General features: G+C 39.8%; 2 pseudogenes; one reads left to right on the forward strand and one right to left on the reverse strand.

Annotated features, from left to right (window-relative positions):
* Nucleotides 1-244: 244 nt before the first annotated feature.
* Nucleotides 245-7,868, reverse strand: LOC111155248 (annotated as a pseudogene).
* A 711-nt stretch (nucleotides 7,869-8,579) lies between these two features.
* LOC111155249 overlaps nucleotides 8,580-10,152 on the forward strand; it is a 3,381-nt pseudogene continuing 1,808 nt past the window's right edge.

Below are 10,152 nucleotides of genomic sequence, written 5' to 3' on the forward strand. Positions count from 1 at the left end.
GTGGTCAGTCAGGAGCTTAAAATGTCACTCTTTGCAACCTTCAGTCATTAATTAGTGTTTGGTGCAAAGAAAGCAGGTACCAGGAGCCCCTTCTGTACCAGACAAAATGACAGCTTCCCAAGAATAAAGCCTCAGCCTTGTATGAGGAAAGAGGTGGAGAGCAGGAAGGAAAGGGGTTAGAACAGAGGTAGAAGCGATATGTGCTAGGTATCGTTATGTAATGAAATCTGTGCTGGGAAACAGTTTAATTTGCAAAAGGGAGAATCTGTCTTCTTAATTGCTCAACACAAGTGGCCTGAGCCTGTCCTGGGTAAGTTAAACTGTCTCCTGTGCATAGAGCCAACCCCCATCCTACAGAGGCACAAAGGTAGCCTCTATGAGGAAGGAAAGGCATCCACCAATGTGGCAAGAATTGGTCACCTTTGATCTTGGTGAACTTGTACAGGCATAAAGAGTCCTGGTAGAAGTGAGGATCACCCAGTCTCACAGCTGTCCATTTGCAGAAGTAACAGTATAACTGCCTTGCTAGTCTCTGGAATACAGAGTTTGAAGTCCCTCTCTCCTGACAAAGAAGCTGGGAGTTTTTCCAGCGTCAAGTCATGACCCAGACATGAAGGAAGATGCTGGGGACAAAGAACACAGCCATGAGGAGGGTGGTCCCTTTGAACTTCTGGAATACAGGGTTGCCCAGGCCAGCTTGGAAGACGAAGGTGTTGGAGAACAGGAGGAAAAGGATGCTGATGTTGAAGAGAATTGCAGTATCCTGGATAACGAAAAGCACCACTATGAGAGGAGCCATTCAGAGTAGTTCTGCGAAGGGATTAACAGATCCTAGGACAGCAGCAGGAACTGCAGGGAGAACACCAGGCTATAGTCACTGGTCTGGAGCGTCTTCCTTTTGTTCGATTTGGCCCCCAGGGGCACATGTCACAGTTTCCCAGAAAACAGCACCTAGATTTCTTCCCAGCAGTGAGGGAGAAGCACTAGTTCCTCAGAACCGGAGCGGTTTCCCTAGCTCTAAGACAGGGGATTCAAAGACCCCCTCCATCGGTTGTCCCACGGATGCCATCCTGGCTTCCGCAAACGGGTTTTAAATCCCGGAAGCAGATGGCGGTTGCAGGCTCCTGAGCTGTGCTAGTCTGTGCTTTCCCGCAGTACTCTGTGGCCAGCGCCGCTTCCTTTCTGGACCCCTGCTTACCAGGGCCTCTTCCCCTCCTTTCTTTACAGTGTTGCCGCTCCCAGCTCCTGAGGCTCCCAGCTGCTGCCCAAGGCCTCCTGCCCACACTGCAGGGCTTTGGTAAGGGCCAGCCCCTGGGAGACACTAACGCCTCTGTGTCAATCCTTGTTTCCATAGGATGGGCTGGTGAGGGACAGGCGTAGCTGAGGCACTCCTTGTGGAAGAAATGCCGGTGGATGAAATGGAGTTGGCAGCCAGCACCTTGGTGTGCTAGGAGAGGGCTGCCCCAAAACCCCGCACTTAATTTCCCAGGTTCAGCAACTATTTTTTAGGCTCCTGTCTTCTACATTGCTAACCTATTCCAATTTTCTTAGTTACAGCGTGTGTGTGTGTGTGTGTGTGTGTGTGTGTGTGTGAGTGATTGCGTAAGCACGTGCACATTTGTATGCATGTGTGTTAACTTACTGTTTTTCTCCCACCACTCTTAAAATACAAGCTCCACATCTGTTGGAAATTTCTTCATTTATTTTCTTTTGCTATATCCATAGACTGTAAAAATGCCTGGTATATAGGAAGCACATAGAAAACATATGTTGAACAAATGAAAGATGAATACAGATGACTTATTTATATTAGCAATCCGTATCTCAAACATATCCTGACCTACTTATGAGATAGGAAATGTTTGACTTACATAGAATTAAATCTGTGTCTAATCGAAAGACCTATATTTACAAGAAAGCCAGCATAATATTTGCATATTATACTGGGAAATGATACCATTTGACTAAACTATACTGAAAGGTACATATTTTACATCAATCTAAAATGCTAGCTGTTAAGAAAAATTACTAAAATTACAAAGGTTTTGTTAACATTAGAACAGTTACATTATTGAATATGTATGTTGCAATTTTATGAAGACACATGTACCCTACTAGGTAATCCAGCCATTCTGAGAAGTTTATTATAAATAAGATCAGGTTTGCAACTTTAGGCTTAACATTTTGACATAATGGTCTCTTATCATTTATGGTGTACAGAAACTTTTCGTAGAAGGCACTGAGAAATAGTTCACTTGCAAAATCCATATTCAAAAATAAAGATCCTTTGGACAGATGGATAATGATGTGAAAGCAGTTTGACATATTTAAGGTTCTGAAGTTTGTCCATTACTGCTGACGATAAAGTTGTAGGAAATTTCAATCTTTGCCCAAAAGACTAAGGTCAGCATCTCATTGAAATCTCTTTTTAAAAAGTAAATTAGGTAGTACTCTGTAATCCTTATTCCTGTGTTCAAGGATCATATGAAAGGGTGCTGATAAAGAAGAAACCTTGAACCACAAGGCTGACTAAACAAAATCGCTAAGCTCTATATTAGTCTCAAGAGAAAAACAATCCAATGAAGTGACAGAGTGTTGCTGACTCAAGAAATCCTTGACTTTCACAGCTGTCTCCAATTTCCTAAATATGATTTTAGGTTCGTGGTTAGCTAACATTATTAACAGTAGAATTCTAGGTTATATATATATAGTATATTCAGAAGCACATGGGAAAGGTTTATAAAATTCTTCCATAAAAAATGTTGTGTCACATTCATAAGATATTCACACTCAGCTTTTTTACTATGTAATAGAAGGCATTCATCACCATCCAAGACAGCTATATTTGACTGCGAGATGGTAGACATGCTTGAACATAGCTCTCCTTTTCTCCAAAGTTTAAACGCTACACAGCAAAAATTAAAAATGAGTACATTTTTTAGCAATGACCTAAGGTAGTGTCAAACCTATCCCATTTATCTCATTAGGGTTATTTTCTAGCTAATTGTTGAGTCATGCTAATACATATCCTATAAAGTTTGAAGAGAGGAAAAAAACTAAGTTATTGAATGTATCCTCTGCAGTGCCTTTATAAATGTGGCATTTATGAAGTCTTGTCAACCTCTCTACTCACATTTAATATGCCTAGTCTATACATGTAAAAATTGAAGATCAAAAAGCTTAGGCTACCTGTTGAAAGTTACGCACCTAGTAAAGGCCAAAACCAAAATTCAAATCTAGATTGTTCCATTCTCACATTGTTAACCAAAATGTTACAGTGAGAGTTTTATCTTGGTGGTTTTCAATTGTTTCTTTTCAACAGAATGTCTGTTAGTAGCCTTAAAAAGAAGAGTTTTCCTTTTTATTGATCGTTATGTAAATTATAAGAATAATTGCACATGGAATATTTAAGGAGACTTTCATTATCAATAGGTGGTTTATATCAGTAAAAATGTCACTGGGTTCAAACAAAAAGTAAAAAATCTATAAAACCAAAGAAAATGGGGGAGATGATGACCATGCAGTTTAAGAAGGTGGAAAGCATGTCATTAATGGAATAGGAAAACTGAATCCAGGGGTGCCTGGTGGCTCACTTGGTTAAGAGTCTGCCTTCGGGGACTCCTGGGTGGCTCAGTTGGTTAAGCAGCTGCCTTCGGCTCAGGTCATGATCCCAGCGTCCTGGGATCGAGTCCCGCATCGGGATCCTTGCTTGTCAGGGAACCTGCTTCTCCCTCTGCCTCTGCCTGCCATTCTGTCTGCCTGTGCTCACTCTCTCTCCCTCTCTCTCTCTGACAAATAAATAAATAAAATCTTTAAAAAAAAAAAAGTCTGCCTTCGGCTCAGGTCATGATCTCGGGGTCATGGGATCAAGCCCCATATCAGGCTCCCTGCTCAGCAAAGAGCCTGCTTCTCTCTCTCTACTGCTCCCCTTGCTTGTGCTCTCTAGCTCATACTGTCTCTCAAATAAATGAATAAAATCTTAAAAAAAAAAAAAAATGAATCCAGGGTCAGAAATAAAAAATCCAAACAAATAATTTGGAGTATACACAAGAACCTTAGAAATTAATGATATCTGTCACTTCTATAAATGAGGTTGAAAATAGCTGACACAAGATATTTATTTGAAATTCTAGTTAAGGTTTCAATTGTGTGTAAAGGGGAGTGAAATGCAACTAAATACAACCTATTGATGAAATACAAGTAAGTTCATATGTGATTAGTAAATAGAGGAATGAGTATCACTTTCAGATCGACTATATGTTGATTTAAGAATTTTCCCAGGGTTTTAATATTTTGTACTAACAAGAACCAGCAGTTGAATGCAACAGAAAGTGTCCCCTGAAAGCAACAGGGTGCTACACATACATGATATAAATCCACTCCACATTTTTTTTGCCAAAGGCTTTGACTTACAAGTCCTGTTGGGTCATCTTCTCTAACCTGCCCATAGTTCAGTACCTGCAGCTCTTCCTTACATCCCCTCTGTTGAGCTCTCTTCGCAGTTTTTTAGGTAAGAGCACGTATTTATTACAGTGCTCCACTATTTGATAATCTCCCTTGTTTACCTGTACTAGTATTTTTCCTTGGGAATTGTTTTTGGTATTCCAGCTGGAAGTTCCACTGATACTGAATACACTGTTCTGAATTCTGGTGGTTTTTTTTGTTGTTGTTATTGTTGTTGTTGTTTTCTCCCAACTGTTCCATTTAGCACCATGTAAAAATTTTTTTAGCAACATATACATTATATATGATAAATAGGTCTAAACTGCTATGGAAAGATTTTCAAGGTACATGTAGAATTTTAAAGAGGATACATCAGGGGCGCCTGCATGGCTCAATAGGTTAAGCCTCTGCCTTCAGCTCAGGTCATGATCTCAGGGTCCTCGGATCAAGCCCTGCATCGGGCTCTCTGCTCAGCGGGGAGCCTGCTTCCCCCCCTCTCTCTGCCTGCCTCTCTGCCTACTTGTGATCTCTCTACCAAATAAATAAAATACTTAAATACATCGTAGAATGCATAGTGTGATTGCATTGGTATGAATGAGGAAAAAATGAAATTACATATAGATTTGCTCTTGTATCACAGAATATATTTAAAAGGTTTCCAGGTGGATAACACAATGGTAGCTACCTAGGTCTGTATCTCCCGATATTTTCTCCTAAAACAAAAAAAGAAAAGAGAATGTACTAAAAATCATGCCTTCAGCTTTCCCAAATTGAAAACGGAGAATGCCCAAACTGTAAAGTTGAAAGTAGGGAAAAGAGAGAAGTCACTAGATTCTGGTGTATGCTGTATATTAATCCTGCCCTGTGGCAAGGCTCTGTGTTGAACAGAGAGAAAGAGGAGGAGGAGAAAAGGATGAGAAGGAGAAAGCAGTAGAGGAGGAAGAGCTATGAAGAGAGAACAGAGGAGCTGGTGATGCATCTAAAGTGAATCTAAAACAACTGGCAGTAAAAGTATGACAAGTGCAATAGTGAAAATACTTTTTAAAGTAAAGCTTTCAGAATTATCACAGCATGATTGTCACAGAAGCAACTTAAGTGCTTACAATATGAAGTGGCTGTCTTTGAGACACAGAGCATCTGAGAGAAAAAAAGGAAAAAGAGAGGTACCTCTTGGGGGGAGAAATAATGAAATATAACTAAGATTTTAAACTAGAATCTCAAGTATCTTTTTGAAAATAAATGAAGACTTGAATCTACAAATTAGAGGGCAAATAGGAGAAAATTATCTCAGACTGATTAGGTCTTAGAAGTATCCTAGTAAAATATTCAACTTTGAAGAGAGAGATGAAAAAAATAATCGAGTTCTTTAGCAAAAAAAAAAGATCAAATAACTTATAGGGCAAAAAGGAATTATACTGACATTCAATTTTTGCAAAGCAGCATTCAGAGCAAGACCATAATGGAGCAGGATCCACAAAATATCATTTAAAAAAGTGTGAACCAAGAATTTTATATTTAGTTAAACATTCCTTAAATAAAAAGGTTATAGAAAAATTTTAAACATAGATGAATTTAGGGAATTCTTTACTAATGAGACCTCCTTGGGGAAACGTCAACAAACGGACAGTTACTGAACATTTAATGTATGCAACTTAAATTTAATGCTGAAAAATGGAGATGAGGATGGACTACTAATGTGCAAAATCCTTAGATAATGACAGAGTACAACTTTTTTTAATGGAAAGACAAGATAGAAGGAATTTGGATGAGCTCATTGATTCTTTTTAAATTGATGTATAACATATTAGTCCTTGACACATGTATAGGCCAAAGATAGGAAATAAAGGATCCCATTAAAAACCGACAAATCAGGTATTAAAAGTTTGAGTACGGAAACTGGGAACTAAGGGCATTCATGAGTTAGAAGTACAAAGGTAGTAACTAGCACAAAAATACAAACCTTCCAGGATACACTTTTCACTTAAAATGAGATTGTAGTATATAAAGAAGCATGAAATTCAAACATAAAACCTCTAATTATAAAATATTGTTACAGAAATAAAGCCAAAAATATTTGGCAGAAAAATAAATGGGAACAAATGTAGTTTACCTCTTAAAGATACCAAATTTCCTCACAAAACAAGAAGCGATTATGTTATTTTCAAGAGGCAGATAAAGATAAACTGATTTACAAAGAGATTTTTTAAGGAATATCTAAAGTTATATTAGGCAACTAGAAACCATAAGAAAGTGGGTAGCAATACTATTTATCTGACCAAGAATAACTTAAGTCCACAAGTTAAAACCTCATTTGACAGAGATATTGACAAATCACAGTAATCGGGACAGATTAAAGAAAAAACCTACAGTTATTTTAATGTAGATATTTTCCACAGGATTACAGTTTAACAGTTCAGGCACCATGTATATTTGAGCAAATTAATATATTATGATGAAAGTCAAGGCTCAATTGTTAGAGAATGTAGTTAGATGTAAAGAAAGGCAAAAGCTAGAATAAACCCCAGGTGTTGGTTTGAATGGGTTGTATCAATAAGAACTCATTGTTTCCTAGATCCATCTTTGGAGAGATCTTAGAAGCAGTGATCTTCTTGATGTTGGATTTTTTTTTTTAAGATTTTATTTATTTATTTGACACACACAGATCACAAGTAGGCAGAGAGGCAGACAGAGAGAGAGGGGGCAAAGCAGGCTCCCTGCTGAGCAGAGAGCCTGATGCGGGGCTCGATCCCAGGACCCTGAGATCATGACCTGAGCTGAAGGCAGAGGCTTAACCTATTGAGCCACCCAGGCGCCCTTAATGTTGGATTTTAAATCTATTCTCAGTTAAAGGAATCAAGGTTCCTAAAAGAGATGGTTGATTGCATGGGAAGGAGAAAGCAAGGTGAGTTTGGAACATCTTGTGGTGTAAAAAAAAAAAAAATAGGAAGTGCTCCACAGATAAAGGAGGCATTACAAACACACAAAACATTATATGAATGAGATAAGTAGTTGCTACACAAAGTTAAACTTCATTCATTTTTCCAGCTGCATCATTCCCATTGTATTAATATACCAAAACGTTTTTATGCATCTCCTTCTCGCTGGACATTTAGGCAGCTACCAGTCCAGATCTATTGAGAACTGTGCTGCTATGAATTTTTTTTGTACATGACTGTTAATAAGCATGTGTATACATCCGTGTTGGGTAAATATTTAGAAGAGGGACTGCTAGGTCCTAGGGAAGATATCTGTTAAGCTTTGATAGATACCACCAAACAATTTTCTAAAGGGGTTATCCCACTTTACTTTCCCATCAGCAGTGTGCTGGGTTCCACTTGATCTGTATTTTCTCCAAATTCTGTAGTTTTCTTCCTTTCCATGTTAGTCATGCTGATTTTTTGAAAAGCCTGTAAAGAGAGACCCATTATCTCAAAGAAATGATAGTCATGACAATAGACTTCATAGAAGTTACTCTGAAGTCAGAGGTGGTAGAAAATCTATCCTCAAACAGGTCTCCCAGCTTCTGCCCTTGACTTTGTATAGCCTATCAGCGGCACAGCAATCCAAACCTTTTATTCAAAACACTGAGTCAGGTCATGTCCCTCCTTGCCTTAAAATTATCCAATGGCTTTGCCTCTCATTCTATTGAAAAAGCCTGAATTCTGAATATAGTATAGTAATTATGAACCAATTATGAATTGGTTCCTTCTTATGCTTCATTCTTCTCACTTATTCAGCCCTGGCCACCTACTCTTGATCACACACCAATCATGTGCCTACTCATGTCCTTTGCTCAGTCTGTTCCTTGGCCTGGAAAATGTTCCCCCCAGATGTCCACATGGCTTCCTTGTCAAATATTTCCTCCACATGCTTAAACAGCAACCATCTTTTCACTTCACAGAGTCTTTCTTACACAATTCTACTCTTTGATATCTATCCCCATCTAAAATATGGGTTTGTCTTCATCTAATATGATACATAATTTGTGAGTTTTTACACCTCTGTTGTATAAGCACAGCTTTTTTAAAACAGCTATCATGTAAGAAAATCTTGCAAAATCAATAAATTGCTTTTTCTCAGTGGGTTTGCTGCCAGAACATTGGTGTTACAAAAACCACTGCTAAACCTAAATAAAAATGGGAAAGGAAAAGACTCGTACCAACACTGTCGTCATTGGATATGCAGACTCAGGTAAGTCTACCACTACTGGTTCTCTAATCTATAAATGTGGTGGGATCCACAAAACAACTATCAAAAATTTGAGAAGGAGGCTGCTAAGATGGGAAAGGACTCCTTCAAGAATTCCTGGATCTTGGATAAACTGGAAACTGAATGTAAATGTGCTATCACCATTGATATCTGCCTGTGGGAACTTGAGACCAGCAAGTATTATGGGACCTTCACTGATGCCCCAGGACACAGAGACGTTATCAAAAGTGTGATTACAGGCAAATCTCACACTGATGGAGCTGTCCTGATTGTTGCTGGTGGTGTTGATAAATCTGAAGCAGGTATCTCCAAAAATACACAGACCCGTGAGCATGCCCTTCTGGCTTACACACTGGGTGTGAAACAATTAATTGTTTGTGTTAACCAAATGGATTTCACTGAGCCACCCGAGAGCCAGAAGAGGTGTGATAAAAATCATTAAGGAAGTCAGCACCTACGTTAAGAAAATTGGCTACATCCTTGGCACAGTAGCATTTGTGCCAGTTTCTGGTTGGAATGGTGACAACATGCCGGAGCCCAGGGCTAACATGCCTTGGTTCAGAGGATGGAGTCACCCGTAAGGATGGCAATGCCAGTGGATCCATACCGTTGGAAACTCTGAATTGTACTTTACTACCAACCCGTCAAGCTGACGAGCACTTGCATCTAGTCCTTTAGGACATCTGCACAATTGGTGGTATTAGTACTGTTCCGTGGGCGGAGGGGAGACTGGTGTTCTTAAACCTGTTGCTTTGCTCCAGTTAAGGCTACCTTTGCTCCAGTTAAGGCTACAACTGAAGTAAAGTCTGTTGAAATGCACCATAAAACTTTGAATGAGGCTCTGCTTGGAGGCAGTGTGGGCTTCAATAGCAAAGGTGCTCTTTGTGGTGATGTGGCTGGTGAGAGCAAAAATGACCCACCAGTGGAAGCAGTGGGATTCATGGCTCATTTGATTATCTTGACCTATCCTGGCCAGATCCGTGCCAGATAAGTCCCTGTGCTGGATTGTCACATCATGGCTCACATTGCTGGCAAGTTTGCTGAGGTGAGGGAGAAGATTGTTCATTGTTCTAGAAAAAAAAACTAAAGATGGCCCCACATTCTTGAAATCTGGTGATGCTGCCAGTGTTGAGAGGATTCCTGGCAAGCGTATGTGTGTTGAGAGTTTCTCTGACTATCCTCCTCTGGGTCGTTTTGTTGGTGACGTGAGACAGTTGCTTGCGGGTGTCATGAAAGCGGTGTACAAGAAGGCAGCTGGAGCTGGCAAGGTCACCAGGTCAGTCCAGAAGTTGAAAGGCTACATGAGTATTATCCCCAATTCTTGCCACCCTAGTCTTACTCAGTGGTAGAAGAACAGTCTCAGAACTGTTTATGTCAGTTGACCATTCAACAGTAAAAGACCGGTTAATGATAACAGTGCACTGTAAAACCTTTGGAAAGGAAGGACATTTTGTGGACCATTCGCTGGGGGGGGGGGGGGGGGGGGGGGGGGGGGGGGGG

The sequence above is a fragment of the Enhydra lutris genome, unplaced genomic scaffold, assembly GCF_002288905.1.
Source record: "Enhydra lutris kenyoni isolate GAN:26980312 unplaced genomic scaffold, ASM228890v2 scaffoldscaffold40, whole genome shotgun sequence".
Taxonomy (NCBI): domain Eukaryota; kingdom Metazoa; phylum Chordata; class Mammalia; order Carnivora; family Mustelidae; genus Enhydra; species Enhydra lutris.